The sequence below is a fragment of the Mustela putorius genome, unplaced genomic scaffold (genome assembly GCF_011764305.1).
Source record: "Mustela putorius furo isolate JIRA1106 unplaced genomic scaffold, ASM1176430v1.1 tig00003846_pilon_pilon_pilon, whole genome shotgun sequence".
Lineage (NCBI taxonomy): Eukaryota > Metazoa > Chordata > Mammalia > Carnivora > Mustelidae > Mustela > Mustela putorius.
Genome location: NW_025421999.1, coordinates 13,863,141 through 13,882,616, shown reverse-complemented (window position 1 = coordinate 13,882,616; position 19,476 = coordinate 13,863,141). Strand labels below are relative to the sequence as shown.

General features: G+C 35.7%; 2 long non-coding RNA genes across 4 annotated transcripts in view; one reads left to right on the top strand and one right to left on the bottom strand.

The window, feature by feature from the left end:
* PKIA overlaps positions 1-13,172 on the top strand; it is a 92,840-nt gene extending 79,668 nt beyond the window's left edge. For all 3 annotated transcript variants that reach the window (XR_006601510.1, XR_006601509.1, XR_001181073.2), the window contains 2 exons: positions 5,275-5,452; positions 8,665-13,172. This is a non-coding gene — a long non-coding RNA (cAMP-dependent protein kinase inhibitor alpha). The remainder of the gene's footprint in view (positions 1-5,274; positions 5,453-8,664) is intronic.
* Positions 1-19,476, bottom strand: part of LOC106006804 — a 106,867-nt gene that overhangs the window by 46,399 nt on the left and 40,992 nt on the right. The gene's annotated exons all lie outside the window — the stretch shown is intronic.

The window sequence follows — 19,476 nt, the reverse complement described above, 5'->3', positions numbered from 1 at the left end:
AAAGCACAGTAAAATCCCCATAGTCACATGTATTATTATGACAGTCTATGTAGAAAAATGATAATGGCAAAAAAAAGAACTTCTATTGCAAAATAACAATGTTTTTCTATGCAAAACTTACAGAACCTGGGTTAAGTCATAGTTCTGTGTGTTATTTAGCAGTCACTTAGTATCTCTGAGACTTATTTTCTTCATCTGAAAATAAGGATATTTTTGCCTACTCCATAGCATTGCTATCAGATGAGAAATGATAGCAGTTGTGCTTTAAAAAAAAAAAAAAAAAAAAAAAAAAAAAAAGCCTGTGATTTAAAAAGCCATAAAGGGACTGAGAGTGAGAAACAGTAACAGTGATTGTAAGACAAACTCATTCCTGTAACTCCACCTTTCCTTAAACTTTTATGAGATAATATTAGGTTTATATGCATGTCCAATTCTAAATCGCCAAATAGCATAGAAATTAGATTTTCTAATTTCTAGAAAATTAGAAATTTTAAAATTTCTAATTAGAAATTAGAAATTATTTCTCATTTTTCTAATTCTTAATTGGTTAATGGTGGTAGAATAGATAATGAAAAACACTAAATTACTCCAAGGTCAAAACCTTTATTCATACTTGTAACTCCCTCGCAGACAGGCAACCTGGTAAAGTAGAAAAATGAAGTGAGACTTTGTAGACCTTCATTCCAGACAATTAACTTTCTGGATTTTTAGGATCTGGTAATTGAGTATAATCAGGGAAGAGGGAACTTCTCTGTGGCTACTGATGAAGGACATCTATTTTTTCTTCATTGTTTAGTTTTATTCAACATACTTTTATTTTGCACTGACTGTATGCAAAGGACTCTATTAGGGATTGTATGTAACTAAAACATTGAAATGTAGTTCCTATCTTGTCAGAGCTTATGTTTAGTCTAGAAGGAGAGGTCACTATAATGCTAGTTAGAATTTAAGTGGCCTCTATGACAGACACAAATCAAGGCCCATATGGGATTGCCAGCTGAAAAGACAGGGAAAAGAAGACAAAGACAAGGTGGCATTTGGCTGAATTCTGAGGGCTAAATCCATTTCAACAAGCAAGTTTGTCAGAGGAAGGCATTCCAGGTAGAATCACAGACTTGAGCAGTAGTGCCGCAGAGCATCTCTGGAAAAATATTTTACATTATTCTGCAACATACCAGGTATGAGAGCTAGTGATTGAAGTTAAAGCAACAAAAGAGGGTTCTTTCCAGATTATGGAAAAACTCAGCAATAATCCTGGGAAGAGCTTTTCTGTGCTTTACAGGCAGTAAATATGAGGGACATCCAATACAAATCAACATACCTGGCAAGTGATTAGACATGGCTATCAAGTGAGAGAAATAGGCAAAAGTATGCTCCAACATAGTATATTAGTAAGGCCAGTTTATTCAGTGTTCTGTTGTCATTTTGTTTTGTTTTATTGAATTTGAAATGCTTAAGCAAAAGCAGGTGAAAATATCTATTTAGCAGGCAGTTGCCCTTGTGTGTGAGGGGCCTGGGGAAACAGTCTCAAGAGGAGATGCATACTTTTGCATTATCCATTGTGAGGAATTAGAAGCCGTGGATTAGATGAGCTTTTCAAGTTAGAAAGGAGAGAAAGAAAAAGGGTCAAGGACTGATCTTAAATTCCTATAAAATGTCCCCAGGAAGAGAAATCTGTGAAGAATACAAAAGTCAAATAGGATAGAACCAGGATAGTAAAGTGACAGTTGTTGTGTTTTGTTGTTGTTGTTGTTGTTGTTACTGTTGTTGCTGTTATTGTTGTTGCTGTTTTTTATCAGCACCCACCATATGCTTAATATATTAGGCTTTTTGGATACATAATCCAAATGAATTCTCATAGCTACCTTAAGAGCTAAGTATATTTATCACAATTTATAGATGAAACAGTGAGTATAGAAATATTAGATATAGCATAACAACTAAATGGAAAGTCTAGATTTGAATACAGATAGCTATAATAATACCTATAACACTACCTGTAATATTCTTGCCTCTATAGCTTGCAATATGTGCTAGGAGAGATTTTCGAGGAGAATGTAACTGTAATGTCATGTATCGTAGAGAGACCAAACCAGGATGGGCACTTAAAAGAAATGTAATAATTAAGCAGTCACTTAATGTTAATACAAATCATTTTCGTGATCTCTAAGAAAGTAATCTCCATAAAACATACTACGTAAAAGCCAATGGAATACAGACTTTTTAAAGGGTTGTTCAAAGAAAGTGAGATAATAAAAGTAGCTGAACCTTTCTGAGAAATTTAATAAAGGAAAAAGATGGTTGTGTAAAGATGTATGAAAATTGAATAAAGAATATTTGGTTAAATGATTGGTTTTTTGTTGTTTTCTGGTTTTGCTTTTTTAGTAAGAGGACTTGAACATGCTTACAGGCTTACAGGAGAAATGCAGAGGAGAAAGAAGACTCAAATTATTGAGGAAAGCAAATAAGGGAAGGGGAGCAAGGAGCTACAGGAGGCAGCAGGAAATAGATCAATAGCATGCCTTAGAAAGAAAGAAGCTAGTTCATTTAGGAAAGAAAGAATAGTGTTTTACAGAGAAATGTGTTTGAGAGAGGAAGAAATTTAAGAGAATATGCAGCAGATGTCCTGTATCTTCTCAGAGAAGGAAGATGTAAAGTCATCTCTTAAGGCAGTGGTATCTGGTTGTGTGGCCTGGAAAGCATTTGGAATTCTTCCCACAGAGAAAAGCATAAGGAAGAGTCAAGGAGAGGTGAAAAAAAGAATTTCTGAACAACTCAGAGTGTATACTAATAATAGAGTCAAAAATTTCTAGTTGAGCCAATTGGCACAATTTTGTGACTTTTTCTGGTAACACTCAGCTACCCAGTTAATGAGATCAGAGAAAGTGCACGATGTTGTTTTCCTAGATTTAGGAAGATCAAGGTGACAGTAAGTCAAAGGGACTTCTTGATGCAAAAAAAAAAGTTACATGAAATTGGTTGGCAGTTGATCCAGACTGAACCTGGAGGAAGCTAAAAAAGGGTTAAAAGAACTAAAAACATAACCAGTGCGAAGAACAGAGTCATTAAGAAGAAGAGATAGGTGGTTATGGCCACGAAAGGAATCTCCAAATTCAGAATTTTAGAAATGAGGTAGTTTTAAGTGATGATTGTTTTTACATCTTCACTTTAAGTAGCATTACTCATCATGCCTTTCAGCTGTCCCCTTACTTATTAGAAAATGGAAGTCTAGGAGGTTCAAGTGATTTTCCAAAAGTCACCCTATGACTAAACCCAGGATCTTCTGAAGAGCATTTTGAAGTTTTAAATAAAATAATAGCCATTACCATATTCCCTTAAAAATAATGGTAAATATAGCTGAATGAATGAAAACCAATGTTATCGATAATATAGTCACAGTAAGCATATAATATAGATATATTTTCTATTTCAAAAGTGTATTATGGTATTACCCCCTCATTCCTTTTCATCTTCCTCTTAAAGAAGAGAAAATATAAAAGTTTCCTCTAGATTGAATTAATAGCTCCCTCATCAGTATGCATTAGGGGAAATCAGCCTAAAAGAATGTGCTACTGACAGCCATCCTAAATTGCAGTGTAAATCAAGTTATCAAGTTATTTCAGAGTGCAAATGTGCATGCCCATGATGATGTATGGGTTCCACCATTTTTGCTTCCCCCATATTTCTTATATTTTGAAAATATACCTTCTCTTGATTATTGATCTGCTTTTAATCTTTTTTTTTTAGATTTTTATTTATTTATTTGACAGAGAGAGATTACAAGTAGGCAGAGAGAGAGAGGAGGAAGCAGGCTCCCTGCTGAGCAGAGAGCCCTATGCGGGACTCGATCCCAGGACCCTGAGATCATGACCCGAGCCGAAGGCAGGGGCTTAACCCACTGAGCCACCCAGGCGCCCCTGATCTGTTTTTAATCTTAAAGTACAATAAAATGTGATTGGAATATTTAGGAATAGGAGGAAATTATTTTAAAGTTCTGTTCAAATAAATTAATGCAACAATAAATGTATTTTTTTCTTATCTTGCTATACATCCTTCTTTTGACTTTTAGGGAAGGGCATAAATTTAAATATAGAAAAAAACGAAGATTTGTATTTGGTGTTTTTTTAATACATATATCCTATTTTACCTTGAAAATATTTTTTTGGAAGATTCATTTTCATGGGCTCCTTTTTTGGAGGGGAAGCAGAGAGGGAGGGAGAAAGAAAATCTAAAGCATACTCCATGCCCAGCATGGACCCCAATGGAGGACGTGATCTCACAACCCGGACATCATAACCTGAGCTGAAATCAAGAGTCTGACTTAACCAACTGTGCCACACAGGTACCCATCATTGAGTCTTTTTTAAACTTGAATATTTTATTTCAAAGATTCAGTCAAGAAAGATTGTTATTCCCTCAAGCAATCACTTAATAAAGGGGACCACAGGGAACCATCACCCTGGATTCGAAGTAGCTCTTTGGTCACTGACATTGCTTAGAATTGCTGGGGGGTGCCTGGGTGGCTCGGTTGGTTAAACATCTGCCTTTGGCTCAGGTTATAATCTCAGGGTCCTGGGATCGGCCCCTGTGTCAGAGTCCAGGGTCAGCGGGGGTGTGCTTCTCCCCCTCCCTCTCCCTCGGCCCCAAACACCTGCTTGCATACTCTCTCAAATAAATAAATAAAATAAAATAAGAATTGCTGGTATATGGTGATAATAAAAAGCAAACTAAATTTTGGTAAACTTCATTATTGTTCTTAGACTCTGCAGACAAAGTACTTGCATTCAGCTTATCTCTAGGATGGACCACTCCATTCCACCCTCAACCTTGGTATGCTACCAATCTCAAGTTCTCTCTGCAATTGAAGACTGACTAAAATGGTATTAGAGAAGGAGAATTTTATGATCTAAACTAGGTGCCCACAAGTTACGGTATTCAGGCCAAATCTGGTCCTATTACTATTTTTCCAAACACCGTTTATTACATTTATTTAACATATTTTACTTGGACTATTTTTGCACTACAGCCACAAAATTGAGTAGTTGGATTAGAGACCATATACCCCTCAAAGCCTAATTTATTTACTATCAGGCCTTTACAGAAAAAATTCCCTGACCTTGGATCAAGGATTAAAGTATTACTTGCTTTGTAGACATGTAAGCAAGACAATCATTTCACATGCATATTGTAGGCCAGTAATTTAACAAATGTCTTTGTGAAATGTTATCATTGACCAACATTATATTTACCTATAAGTTTTTCTTTGTTTTGTAGTCCCTGCTATGTGGATATTTGTTAGCAATGACTGATGTGGAAACTACATATGCAGATTTCATTGCTTCAGGAAGAACAGGTAGAAGAAATGCAATACATGATATCCTGGTTTCCTCTGCAAGTGGCAACAGCAATGAATTAGCCTTGAAATTAGCAGGTCTTGATATCAACAAGACAGGTGAGTTGTTTGACACACATCTTCTTCCAAGGTGGGATTATTTGTAGCATTTCACCGAAGAGGATTAAAACATGAAAAACCACCTTTGAAAGTAATCTAATAGCGTTACAAACAGTCTAAGGCAAGAAAAAAGTCAGTGACTAATCTCTTAATCACTCCTACTCCATGTTCAGTGACTTTTCTGTATAGGGTTTCCCACTCAAATGCAGAATTCTTAATCTTCTATTACTAATGCAATCAATAAAGCACATGGGTTTTAAAAAAATTCTAATCTATAAAAGCTCTGAAATTTCTACATAGAATATTTAACAAAGTAGGAACTCCCACCTTCAGTAACATTGGCCATTTCAAAGGAAAAGTTCTCTGGGACCAATTTTATTGAAAATGGAAGTAAAATTGTTTGTTACATCAAGGTCTTCAGTAAAAAGGTCACTCAGTTTTCTTTTCATGATAGAATGGGTTTGTGGAAAATTTGTCTTATTACCTGACTTTGCACTCTTCTTACCCAAGTACCAATGAAAAAAGTAAAACAAGACTGTAATATCAAAGTACTTTTGAGTATTTAAAAGAATGCCATTGCTTTTGCAGGATTTAAAAGTGGATGTATTTTCCTAACAAATCTTGTAAAAAAAAATAAATAACCTTTAAAAGTAAAAAAAGGAGTTCACGATTAAGGAACCACAGTGTTAGATACATGAAAAGCACTTATCAGTTTCTGGCTCATGGTAACCACTCAGTACTAATTTGCTATTAGAATTTTTATGGCAAAGCTTTCCAGTTATTGGAAAACTGAGTCAGAGTATATGTTAATGAAACAGTTTAACAATGTTACCCTAACATACCTAGGGACAGTACTTTATTCAGTGGTTAAAGGTCAGCAAGTCACATATTGGTCTTTTCAAATTCAAACTGAAAATAAACCTTTAACATTGACACCTTGGAATATACAGACTTATGTATATTTTAGATTTTGTTGTTTCCCTACTATTTATTACCAGAAGTTACTTATCAAAGTAACTCTCAGAAGGGGTTAAGGAAATTATTGCAATGTGGTGGGATGAGGCAAGTAAAATTTTTTCTGTGGTCTTTGAGAGTTTGCTAATTTTCTTTTATAAGATTTATATATATATATATATATTTTTTTTTAAAGATTTTATTTATTTATTTGACAGAGATCACAAGTAGGCAGAGAAGCAGGCAGAGAAAGAGCGGGAAGCAGGCTCCCTGTGGAGCAGAGAGCCCGATGTGGGGCTCGATCTCAGGACTCTGGGATCATGACCCGAGCCGAAGGCAGAGACTTTAACCCACTGAGCCACCCTGTCACCCCAAGATTTATATTTTTCTTTATATATTAATATTCTATTTAATCTGCATTAATTTTAGACACCCCTAATATTATTAACAGAGCAGTTCCATTTCTTCTTTTTTTGTCTTCCCTGAAATTGAGACTCATCAGCATCAAGACCTGTCTTATACAAGAGAATATATTAAATTATTATATAACAATGGAAGAAATTGATTTTTATTAATAAATATAATAAAATTATTTTATATTTTATATTAATGGTATTATTAAACAATTTAGAATAATTAAAATATCTTTATGCTATCAAATGTCTTTTTATCTAAACATTTCTAGATTTTAATTGCAATTCTCCAGGCTCCTAGAAATTTTTGTTTGTCTTCTAATCCTAAAGTCCAGGGCCAGGCAAAATATAAATAGTAAGAACTTTTTTATTATTCTAAGTACAAAGAACTAAAAATAATAACTGCAATACTGACAAATATATAAATGACAAATGAAATATCAATAGCTGAGTTGTGGGAGAGACTTCCTCTGTAACTCATGAATGTTTCAACTTCTTTTTAGTTTATACTCCACAATATTGCTGTCCCATGTTTACCTTAATTTGTTAACAAGCATGTATTTAGCAACGGCTTTGCAATTGCAGCTTTATGCTAAGGGCTGAGAAGTGTTCCGAGACACCTAGAAAGCCCCAAAACTCATGAGAGTCAAAGTCCTCATCTTGTATTTATGCAGTCAGTTTCATCCTTAAATATTCTACTGTCTTGTACCTGCCCTAATTTGACTTCATTCTTTTGATTACCAAAAGCTGTTCCTGTTCTTCAAATTTTTGTTGAATGCGAATCTACACATCTCAGATTCAGGCCATCTATACATCTACACATCTTGGGAGGCTGTTTATTGCTGTGAAAGTAGTTTATGAACTGTATATATATATATATATATATATACACACACATATGTATATATATGTACACACACACACACACATATATACATATATATATGCCTGGTCATACCCAGAGAACTCCTTTAGAAACAGAAAATATATGTATTGGGGTACCTGGGTGGCTCAGTGGGTTAACCCTCTGCCTTCAGCTCAGGTCATGATCTCAGGGTCGGCTCTCTGCTGGGCAGGGAGCCTGCTTCCCCCTCTCTCTGCCTGCCTTCTGCCTACTTGTGATCTCTCTCTGTCAAATGAGTAAATAAAATCTTAAAAAAAAAAAAAAGAAAATATATGTATTTATGTAGAACTGCTTTTAATTTCCCTAAAGTATGGTGTCTGGTGAAATGTTTTGTGTATACTTGTTAAGAGCAAAGGAGAAATTGCCTTTCAACATTTCCATTCAAAGAATGGAACAGCCCACTCACCTCTGTTCATTTGAATTATGGTAACAAACACTCAACAAACATTGATATAGTTTACATATTGAACACCCAAAAATATTTTGCTAAAACTCTAAAAAATCAGATGGGTTATCAACAAGTACTATAAATAATGTAAAATGCAATTTTTAATTATTTCTTAAAATAAGAAAGAAGTGAAAAGGTAAACGCTTCCCACTTTCGATTTCTGTCTAAAATCACTTCTGATTTCTGCAACCCGTAAAACTAGAAGTGTCATGATCTGGCTTTGAGATTTCCTAGCATAAATCATCACTGACCATTGTAAAAATTGTTATTCTTTTGTTTTGTGCCATGCTGTCCCAAGTTCATAGAACCAGAATTAGCCAACCTTAAAAAACACTAATTGAGGAACTGATTACCAATCAAATATACCTGTCTCTATGAGAATTTCAGACTTTTTGAGTATTTCTGAAATTTCTAATATGATATATTAAGAGTCAGTAAATATAGGCAATAGTTTTTCTTTTGCCTTTATCCTTTTTTTAATTGTCTCTTACAGAAGGTGAAGAAGATGCACAACGAAATTCCACAGAACAAAGTGGGGAAGCCCAGGGGGAAGCAGCAAAATCTGAAAGCTAACATCCCACTTTGATAACTTCAGCAACACCTGACAATGTCTCAAATCTCCAGGCCTGGCTGGAATGCATTTGTTTCCAAGAATGAAAGAGGGGGGAAAAAAGTAGCTGTGCTGCATTATAGGAATCTGCTCATTATCATGTCAAAAATGGGGGCAGAGGCTGTGGCTGCAGACAGACTTTTCTCTACCTCTGTCATTAGCAATGGTTGAAATCATGTGGCTTGTGTTTGGATATCACTTTGTATGGATCCTTTCATTTGACCATATGATAAAATGCTTGTAGAGAGTAGCACTGACCTAGATGATGATTCTTCCTGCAGCATCTGGCCCCTCAAAATGTCAGAGGATTTAATTGTGTCTAATTGCAAAGGGTTGGTTGAACCCCAGAGTTTAAATATCTCTGGTCTAAGTATTCACCCAGTAAAAGAACCATCCAGAAAGCACTGTTTTTAGCATTATGTATCTGTGTGTTCCTGCTGTGTTATTTACACTGTTTTGTATTGTACAGTATACACGCTCAGCACTGCCCCCTTCTTTGATTGCTCATGAGAAACAAAAATAATGTATGTTACTGTGAATTTTTATACCACTCATTTTTAAAAGGGCTGCCTTTTTCCTTCTCCACAGTGTGGTGGTGTACACAGGATAGATCATACTTTTTTTTAACTTAATCTTTCCCCTTGATCCACTGTTGATGAATTAAATCTAACCAATTCATCAAGACTTTTTTGCTTTATTATAGAGGCATTTGAAAATATCCGCTAATGTGAATTTTACTTGAATTCAGTCTGTTTGATGTCTGTATAGACCAGAATCCAATATGCATATTTTGTTTTATTTTCAATTGGAGAACTTTTCCCAACTAATATATTTTTAAAAATTTTTAATTATGAGAATTTTAGAGAATCAGGATGGTGGGAAAGATAAGATAATTATTAAGAACAGGAAACTTTTTGTTCTAATGGAATCAAATTACTCAATGCTGTATGCTACTATTTAAATTGAGAGGACAACTTATCAGCATGGAGCTATAACAGATGGAAAAAATTATCTTGCAATCATGTGGACACCAATCACAAAAGTAAAGCCCTTGCATTGTGTTTTTCATGTCTTTTTTCAGCCCTATCAGATACAAATGTTATTATGCACTTTTTAATGTTTGTAAACTTTTACTAATAATTAGTGTGAATTGCATTCTGATACAATAATAATTATCATTAGAAGCTAACAAAATCCTCATTAATACTGTTGATAGCCTCTGCTGTGTTTTGACATCATGGTTCTTATATGGGAAGTTTCTGTGAGCTGTGTAATCCCATTGGTCAGTATTATAAAATCATTTATCAGTAGTAATAAATAAGGAACCGATAATATGCCCATGGCTCATGGATTACTGGACAAATAACAGATAACAGGAAGACCCTTTACAATAAAGAGCCCACTTAAATTATCCTTGAGGTCTTAGATACAGTCCCATTTGTGGTAGGTTAAACAGCATTTCCACAGATAATCTCCATAGATGTATCAGGAACTAAGCCCTCCTCCATAGCTGCCTATAGGATGAAAGGTCAGTCTACCCTCATCTCTCCTTACAGTACTTCCCAAATGAGTAGGATAAGGGCATGGGTATCATTTGGTCCTCATCATGTATTACTAGAAAAAATGTTATAGGGTGAGTCTCTTAGAAAATAGAAGAGTAAATATTAGAGTACTTCATTCTAACCAGTTGGGGTCCAAAATGCCCAGTTAAAATTCAAATAATTCCACCTATTAATAGGCTCACAAGTGGGAAGAAAGGTTCCTGAGACATTTTTAGACAATCTCTGGTAGTTCATTTAAAATATCCAACCCATAAAATCACTTTTTCAATATCCTCATTTACTATCTGCATAGCTTTCTTGTGAATCTAGGTAAAGTTCTCTCCATCCTTAAAGTTGTGGAATTCCAAATTGATTACATGTGATTTTGTAAAGTTTAGGACTAATGCTGAGTGTATGTGGAGACTTTATATTCCTATGTGATATACTATTATTAATGCATGTGGTGTCATGCTTGTCTTTGAATATATAATAGTGATAAGTTGCAAAGTCATATGGAGCTTTTGAATTATTTTGACCTCTTACTGCTACTTTGTCTGCTATATTAAAACCCAGAGAGAGTCCCAAGCTAGAAGATAAAAATCTACTTTCCAAAATATCCATATCCTACAAATGTTGCTCAGCAAAAGTTCACAGTGTCTTCCAAATTGTATTGTAATCTCTTACTTGCAAATCAATAATATACATGGAATTGAATTTTTAAGGAGAAAATGAAAAGGTAGAAAACCAAGACATTAGGTTTGAGAATATGTATTGAATGCCCTCTAACCAACTAACATTATGCTAATCACTTTCCAGCACATTTTCTCCAATTTAATTGTTTCTCAGAGAGTTTAATTAAAGAGGTAGTGTTATCCCATTTCACAGATTAAGAAATTAAGGCTCAATAAGTTATAACTTTCCCATGTTTAAAAAGCTAATAAGTGATGAAATTAAGATTTGAACCTATCTTTGTCGGTTTCCAAGGAGCTTTCTACTGCACAGGCCATAAAATTAAAGCCAATTATAGAGCATCTTTATTTGTAAGGGAACATTTAGAGATGAACTGGTTCATCCTCCATATATTATAGAGGGAAGCAGAGTCTCAGAAGGGGGAATTGTCTTTCTCAAGGTTACTTAGATGCGTAAAAACACAGATGTGGCCAGATCATAGAAAGTGTATTTCAAAAAAAAAAGAACGAAAGAACTTCAATTAGAGTTTATTTTTTGTGTGTGTGTTATACTTCAGAATACCTTTCTGGCATATAGTCTATAAATTTAGCATGGTTCAGATTTTTTTTTTTATGTTCCATGCTACTTGTTTTGTTTAATTAACTAAAAGTATGAAAATTTCAGTTTTACTCATTTGTAGTAAGCATGAATTGTCAAATTTACCTTTATCAATTGTAAACATCCTATGCCAACATACTGTTCTCATAATTTATAGAAATGTTTTTCCAATATATAACAAGCAGTCTTCAGGTTTTAGGTGATGTCCCAAGAACTGCTCACTGTAAATGCCCTAAACTTGCAGTAAAAGTGCACCATTTAATAAGATGAATGATATTGCTCTTTCTCTTCAGAGAAGCAATAATGGGTAAACAAATGTCACTGCCAGGTAGCTTAGCTTCTGAGTAAAGCTTGTTATAATAGGAAGACAATGTGTAGTTATCAGGTAAAAACAGGAAGCCATCTATAATTTATGATGTCTTAATAGGCCCCAAATTGTTCTTTAATCAAAGAGTGGCAGTCTCTGAAGTCATTTGTGAGCTTGTATGACTTTTGTATTTAGTAATGTTGCATGCTCACATAATTGATATTAAAAGTAATACATTTTTTCTGAAATGTGCACAGTCTATTAAGAGTATTTATTGAACATACACTATGTATTTGGTGCTTGAGAAAGTGCTTCGAGTGAGAAGGAGAAATTCAAGCCTCAGCCATCCTGTGATGGACATACAGGACATTCTGGCCTCACATTTTCTGGCCCTTTACTCCAAAAATTTTTACCTCCATTCCACTCTGCTAGCCCACTTCCTGGACTTCATCATCTACCAGAGTCAAATCTTAAATTGTAAGCACCACTGTCTTCCTGTGGTTCTTACTTGCTCATCTGCAGGGCATTGATTTTCAATCAGAAGAAAGACCAGTGTTTATCAGAATCCCCTGAAAATTTTACAACACTCCTTCCTCCACCTATATACATTCTGTTTCTCTCTCGTGCGCATGCGTGCTCCAACACACACACGCACACTCTTACACCTTGAAAACACTCCCTATGTAACTTTGGCATCTTTTTCCTAACCCACCCTCACCCTCACAACCTGAGAACCACTGATTAAGAAAAATTCAGTTTCCAGATGCACCAGCTCTGTTTATGCCACTAAAAAGGTTTAAAATGAGTCAGTAACAAAAATGGAGTGCTCACAGACACCCCTGCTTTTACCCTATTAAGAATAACATCTTGGGGTAGAAAAAGCAGAGGGTTTAACTTCTTTTATTTTGCTGTTGCTCTCTCTTCAATCACATAAAGGGAGGGAAAGACCAAGCAGAATCCAAGGTGGGACCAGGAGAAAGTAAGCATCAAATAACATCCTGAGTTCAGACAAGGTTTTAAGCAGACAGGGTAAAAGACGGTGCAGATCTTTAGGTTCATGTTATTTAGGTCACAAGGATAAAATACTACACAGGGATTTGGCACAAAATGCTAGCCACGCAAAACAAGTTCTTACTGTCTTTGGTGTTTCTTCTCTTTGTATACTTGTTGCCTCTATCTAGGCCAGAATGTGGGGATTTGGGATCCTGGCCATCTCTCACTATAAAGTCAAAATTAATAAAACGTTCTGACTATAACTGGTTAACTTTCTAGTTTGTACCACATCTACTTTCTGATTATATCAAGATGAATTTTTCCATAGCAGCTCTCCTCCCACTCTGAAATCCACTGTTAACCTCCTCAGTGCTCCTGATTATCTTAGTTTCTTGTCTTTCTGTCATCTCTGCCCAATCAGAACCCATCAAACCATCTGCTTTCACTTTACTTGCCTTCAGAATGACTAAAAAGTTTCTAATAATGTTTATTCATTGTTTCTAACTGCATTTTAGACATGAGTGCTATGAAGCTCTCTTTTTTCATCCTATTCCTGGGGATAGAGGAAGTTTCCCCACTACTGTCTAAAATGTAGATTTTCATCTGACTTTTTTTGTTTTGTTTTGTTTAGATTTTATTTATTTATTTGAGTGAGAGAGAGAGTGACAGCACATGAGCAGGGGAGAGGGTCAGAGGGAGAGGTAGAAACAGGCGCCTGAAGCAGGGCTCCAACCAGGACCCTGGGATATGACCTGAACCAAAGGCAGACACTTAACTAACTGAGCTACCCCAGTCTCCCAAGTCATCTGACATTTTTAAACCATTTTCTTTCAGGAGGTCTGTTAATTATCCTTTTCTTCTTCACTGACTTCACCCTTTTCTTTCTTTCTTTTTTTTTTTTTTAAAGATTTTATTTATTTATTTGGCAGAGAGAAATCACAAGTAGATGGAGAGGCAGAGAGAGAGAGAGAGGGAAGCAGGCTCCCCACCGAGCAGAGAGCCCGACGCGGGACTCGATCCCAGGACCCTGAGATCATGACCTGAGCCGAAGGCAGCGGCTTAACCCACTGAGCCACCCAGGCGCCCTGACTTCACCCTTTTCTACAAATGAGCTCAAGTCCTTAGTTTCGCTCTTAACTTCACTACTTGTATTTCTCAGAATAGTAATCTTTGGGGCGCCTGGGTGGCTCAGTGGGTTAAAGCCTCTGCCTTCGGCTCAGGTCATGATCCCGGAGTCCTGGAATCAAGCCATGCATGGGGCTCTCTGCTCAGTTGGGGGGCCTGCTTCCCCCTCTCTCTGTTTCTGCCTGCCTCTCTGCCTGCTTGTGATCTCTGTCAAATAAATAAATAAAATCTTTTTTTTAAAAATGAAATAAAAAAAGAATAGTAATCTTTGCTCTTGTTTTCTTGTTTCTCCTCCTTATTTCTTATCCTTTTGCAATTTGACTTACAATTACATTTTATTACCAATAACATCTTAAGTAGTTCCTGGACTTTTAGAATTGTCACGAAAACCCCAGTCAACGTGGAAATTAAAAAATGATGATGTTCCAGAGGACTCAAGCTTCTCCCAAAGTAAAATTTAATGGTTCTATAATTCTAATTGATAGTTTGGCAGGGTTTAGCTGTATCATTAAGGATGGAATCTATGTATCCCAAGAAAAAAGTTCTTCAGGTTCACATCTTCCATCATATATGGTTGTGTCTTTTCTCTTCCACCACATTCTCCCCATAATATTTGCTACATGTCCAGGTCCTATAATCCTCATTTCTTCATAGGGGTGGTTGCACATATGTAGGCATTAGCCTGGAGCCTGGACATCCAGAGATGGGCAAGATTAGCTTGTGATGTTTTAGAGTTCTGTATTCCATTATACTCCAGGATGACTGCCAACAGTATCACTAGTTTCTCTCAAAGTAGCCATGTATAAGCAAAACCACTCAACTTCTTTGTACCCAGTCCCACTCTAGTTCTCTGAATTAGAACTAAGTGAATATATCAATTCCAGTGGTCAAATATAATGGACAGTTTGTGTATGTTTTACAAGCCTATCTTATGGCATTTAATCCTGTTCACCATGGGATTTTTTTTGAGATGTCTCCTTTACTTTCCTACTCCATTCCCCCACCCCCTGGTGTATGTATGAATGTATTTAATCCTTTGTTCCTTTTTTCTGGCAACTCCTCACTTTCTTTGACAAATCCCTCCTTCTCTACCTCCCCACTAAATACCGTGGTTCCTTGGGATTCTATCTTTACCCCTCTCTAATCCCAGTGTTCCCATGACCTCTTCTAGACTAACATCAATCACCAGTTTCACTGTGATGAATCCCAAAGGTCATTCCTGATTACCCAACTTACTGGAAAGCTCAATATGGACTTCCCAGAAGCATCTTAAAATTCAACATTCCAACACTAAATCCAGTGTATGGCTCCAATCCCAAAACTACTTTTCTTCATATGCTGCAGATCTCATATAATGGAAGCACTGATTTCTCAGCAATCTTATAATTCTTACAGTTCTCTTAACTCTTGTTCCTCCCATTTGTTTTTCACTTCATCAATTCTAATTCTTCTTGAAACGTCCCATTTCTTTTTGTCTGCATTATAACCCTTTAAATCATCACTTATCTAATATAATGCAATAACCTGCTGATCAGGACCTGCCTTGTCTGGCATTCTCACATCCAAATGAATCCTTCTAATACCTAAGTCTGATCGTTTCACTCCCCTAAACTTTAAAAAAAAAAAAAAAATCCTTAAATTTAGCCAGACAAAAAACTTTTTGGTATAAGTGCCACATATTATTTTTATATAATTCCTTGTTCTGTGTTTACTGTTTTCCTGTTCCTAAGATGTTCTTTTTCATGCTTGACAGCAAGTTCTCATTTGTCCTTTCAGATTGTGTCCCACTTTACCCAAAAAGAGCCCTTTTGACTTGCATCCTCATTCCCAAGCCCCACCCTAGGAAATAGCTATTCTATATTCCTTGATCCCCTAACACTTGATCTGCAAATGTATCTGGTTAGATCATAGCTATTTGTTTACATGTGTATCTCTCCAACTACAATATGAGCCCTTTCAGGGAAAAGCCCTGTTTTGTTCATCTCTGTCTCCTCATTGTCTATTAATACTCAGTAAATTTGTAAATGAATGTCTGCCCTGCTGAAGTTCACAAGGTAGTTAAGAAACAAAAGTACACACAGATTGATTAGGGAAAATGCAATACAGAGATAAAGTTGAGAGTTGAAAATAGTAAAGCCTGTATAATATTGCCTTACAGAATGTAAAAGCTTAATTTTTTTCTAGTTTATGAAATAGTGTAAATATTTTTATTTATTTTTTAATTTAATTTAATTTATTTTTAAAAGAGGAAATGGGGAGGGGCAGAAGGAGAGAGAGAATCTCAAGCAGTTACCACACCTGGCAGGGAGCCTAAGCTGGCTCCATCTCACAACCCTGAGATCATGACCTGAGCCAAAATCAAGAGTCAGATGCTTAACCAACTGAGCCTTCCAGGTGGCCCATTAATGTAACTATTTTTAAATTTGACTTTCAAACTGTATGCTGCACATTTACACAACACACAAGATTTGATATGGCATACAGAAATGAAATGTCCAATAGGATAATGTATAAATAAATGAGCAAATTAGAGTAAGTCATTCAGATAAATAGTGACCTGGTAAAGGTATTTGGCATTCTATAGTACAAATTCCCTTCAGTTTGTTAGAATTGGGAATAGACTAAAAAAAGAAAAAAGGAAATTATATCATAGATTCCCAGCCTAAGCAACATACTAGTCAGAGAGCAAGATCTCTAGGGAGACTTGGTCTTTAAACAAGGGGAATTGAAATTTCTAAGAATATGCTTTGCAGAAATAACAACTAATGTACTCTTATAGGCTAAAGAAATGAGAGTTCTGAAAGAATATAATGAACTTCAAACTGGCAGAAATGGAAAAAAAGAAAATAATACAAAGGGACCAAGAGACATGTCTTTATACAATCAAGAAGGAAAGGACACTGATGTAGATGTATAAAAACTTAAGGTACTTTTCCTGAATATTATCTTTTCGAAAACACAGAAAAATAGTAGTGATCAAATTAACACAGGAAAACTGGCAGAACTAAAGAAGCATTGTGTACTTTTTGACTATGAAACTAAAAAGTAAGAACAGCCAAGGAAATGATGTAGGTTACTCCTAACAGAACACAAGTTTGCACTCTGGCTACCATGATTAACTTTACACATTTCCCTTGAGTAGGATGGTGTTACTATTATGACTGGCTTGTTGAATTTTTGTTTTCTTTTATCCCATATGTTTAAAATCCATAAAACAATATAGTCATGAATTTTAAGAGCAAAAAATTTTGTAAAAATAGCTATAGCTAGGGAGCGACAACTTAAACAGAACCTGCCTTCCTGGATGGTCCTAAATAAAATCCAGTAAATAATCACTTTTATTTAGGAAATATTTGTTGAGCATTTAGAAAGTTTAAGTCACTGTGTTAGGTAAGTAAGTAGTAAAATTAAAAAAAAAAATACCACAAAATCTTTGACTAATAGAAATGGAATATGTGACAGTGAACATATGATATGTGATGATATGTGTCATCTTCCCAGCTTTTTCCCATTGCCACTCCATCCCTTTATTATAAGGAATTTTCCTTCAATCCCACCATGTAATGAGAATTTACTTTTTGCTCAATGGATTCCCAGGACTTTGTCACACAGAATTGGAAAACAGGTTAGAGTGGTAAGAGGAAAAGGTTGTTTTTTTTTTTTTTTATGAAGAATTAATATAAGGGTTGTTTGCTGAAAATAAATCAAGTAATGGTTGAAGTAGACCAAAAAAAAAAAATTAAGTTAACATGTTTAAGTCAATTTGCACAATAAAAAGCTAAGAATTAGGGAGAAAATTAGAAAATCTATGAAACTGGGGATTCTAAAAGTTTGGGAGGGTTCACAAGAGATTACAATGAAGAACCAGTCAAAAATAATTAGGTAAAAAGAGCATTTTTATAGGCTATGAACTAGATCTTCTAAGAGATACATGTAAAGATTGAGAATACTTTTCAATTATTTCTGGTTTTTAGGTGAGACTCTTTTTTTAATGTGGCTCCATGCAAAGACAGGGCCACAGGAGACTCTAAGGTGTATTAAAGTATATTCATTTAATAGCAATGGCAAGACAAGTACATACATATAATAAATGTCTGAATATGATGAGCAATAACAGATGCACATGGAACATCCCATATGCTGGGGGAGAAATGCCACTCAACAGGAAAGATCATAGAGAAGAATGTGATGGAATGATAACCTGAAATATTCATTTCATTGAAGAAAAAGAGATTATACATTCTACATAGAAAAAATGACATAAATTGAGGTACATAGGTAGGAAAGCATAGGGTCATATATTTTTAAAATAATCCCAGTTTCCTAGAGCACAGTATATATGCTAAGTCTGAGGTAAGACACTGGGGTGTGGCTGACAAACCAGCTCTATGAGGTCACACAGAGGGAAGAGTGTGGGCATCAGGGCACATCTCAGGCACAAAGATCCTGAGAAAGAGGGCATCCATGCCAAGGAGTCTAACACAGAATCGAAAGAATTCTAAAAGTGGGAATTACGTTTTTGAAGATAGGTTAAGGGCTTGGAGATGAAAGTAGGATGTATTCCAAGGTTAAGAATCCAGTGCCTGCAAAAAGCAGACGTCAGAGGAAAAGCGAGAAGCAGAGGTGCATATAAGAGACACAGACAGGATCCTGCCTGGCAAAGCAGCTGCTGCTGTCCTTCATCCATTCTTTCCACTTGGCCCCTGACACACTCCTCCGTTTTTAAAGGCACCCTACCCTACTTCTCTGCTGACATGTGGTTTAAGTACAACAGAAAGAGGTCTTTTTATATTGCACCATAGAAAGGTGACCTTTTCTCAGGGAAATAATAACTATCAGGTTCTGACTATGTATTGGACACTTGATTAAATTGACCCTATTTCTCACAATTACTCCCAAATATGAATATACTTCTATCCTTATAAATGACCACCCTAAGGTGCAGAGAAGTTAAGTGGTTTGTCTAAGGCCATAGCAGTTTCTGTGTTGCTAAGCCAGGACTGAAACCTATGTTCAACTTCTCTGATGACAATTTCCCATGCTTTGTCAACTACGTATTCTTTTGGACACCAGAGCTGTCCAATAGAACACGCCAAACATGCATTTTTACACTTTCTAGTAGCCATGTCAAAATAAGAAAGCAGTAAATAACCCAATATATCAAAAAAAAATTGACATTAATATATCATCAATATAAAAATTAACAACACATTCTCTTTATTTTAGTACCAATTCTTCAAAATCCAATGTCTGTTTAATTTTTTTAAAGATTTATTTATTTATTTGACAGAAACAGAGACAGTGAGAGAGGGAACACAAGCAGGGAGAGTGCGAGTGGGGGAGGCAGGCTTCATGCTGAGCAGGGAGCCCAATGTAGGGCTTGATTTCAGGACCCTGGGATCATGACCTGAACTAAAGGCAGACGCTTAATGACTGACCCAG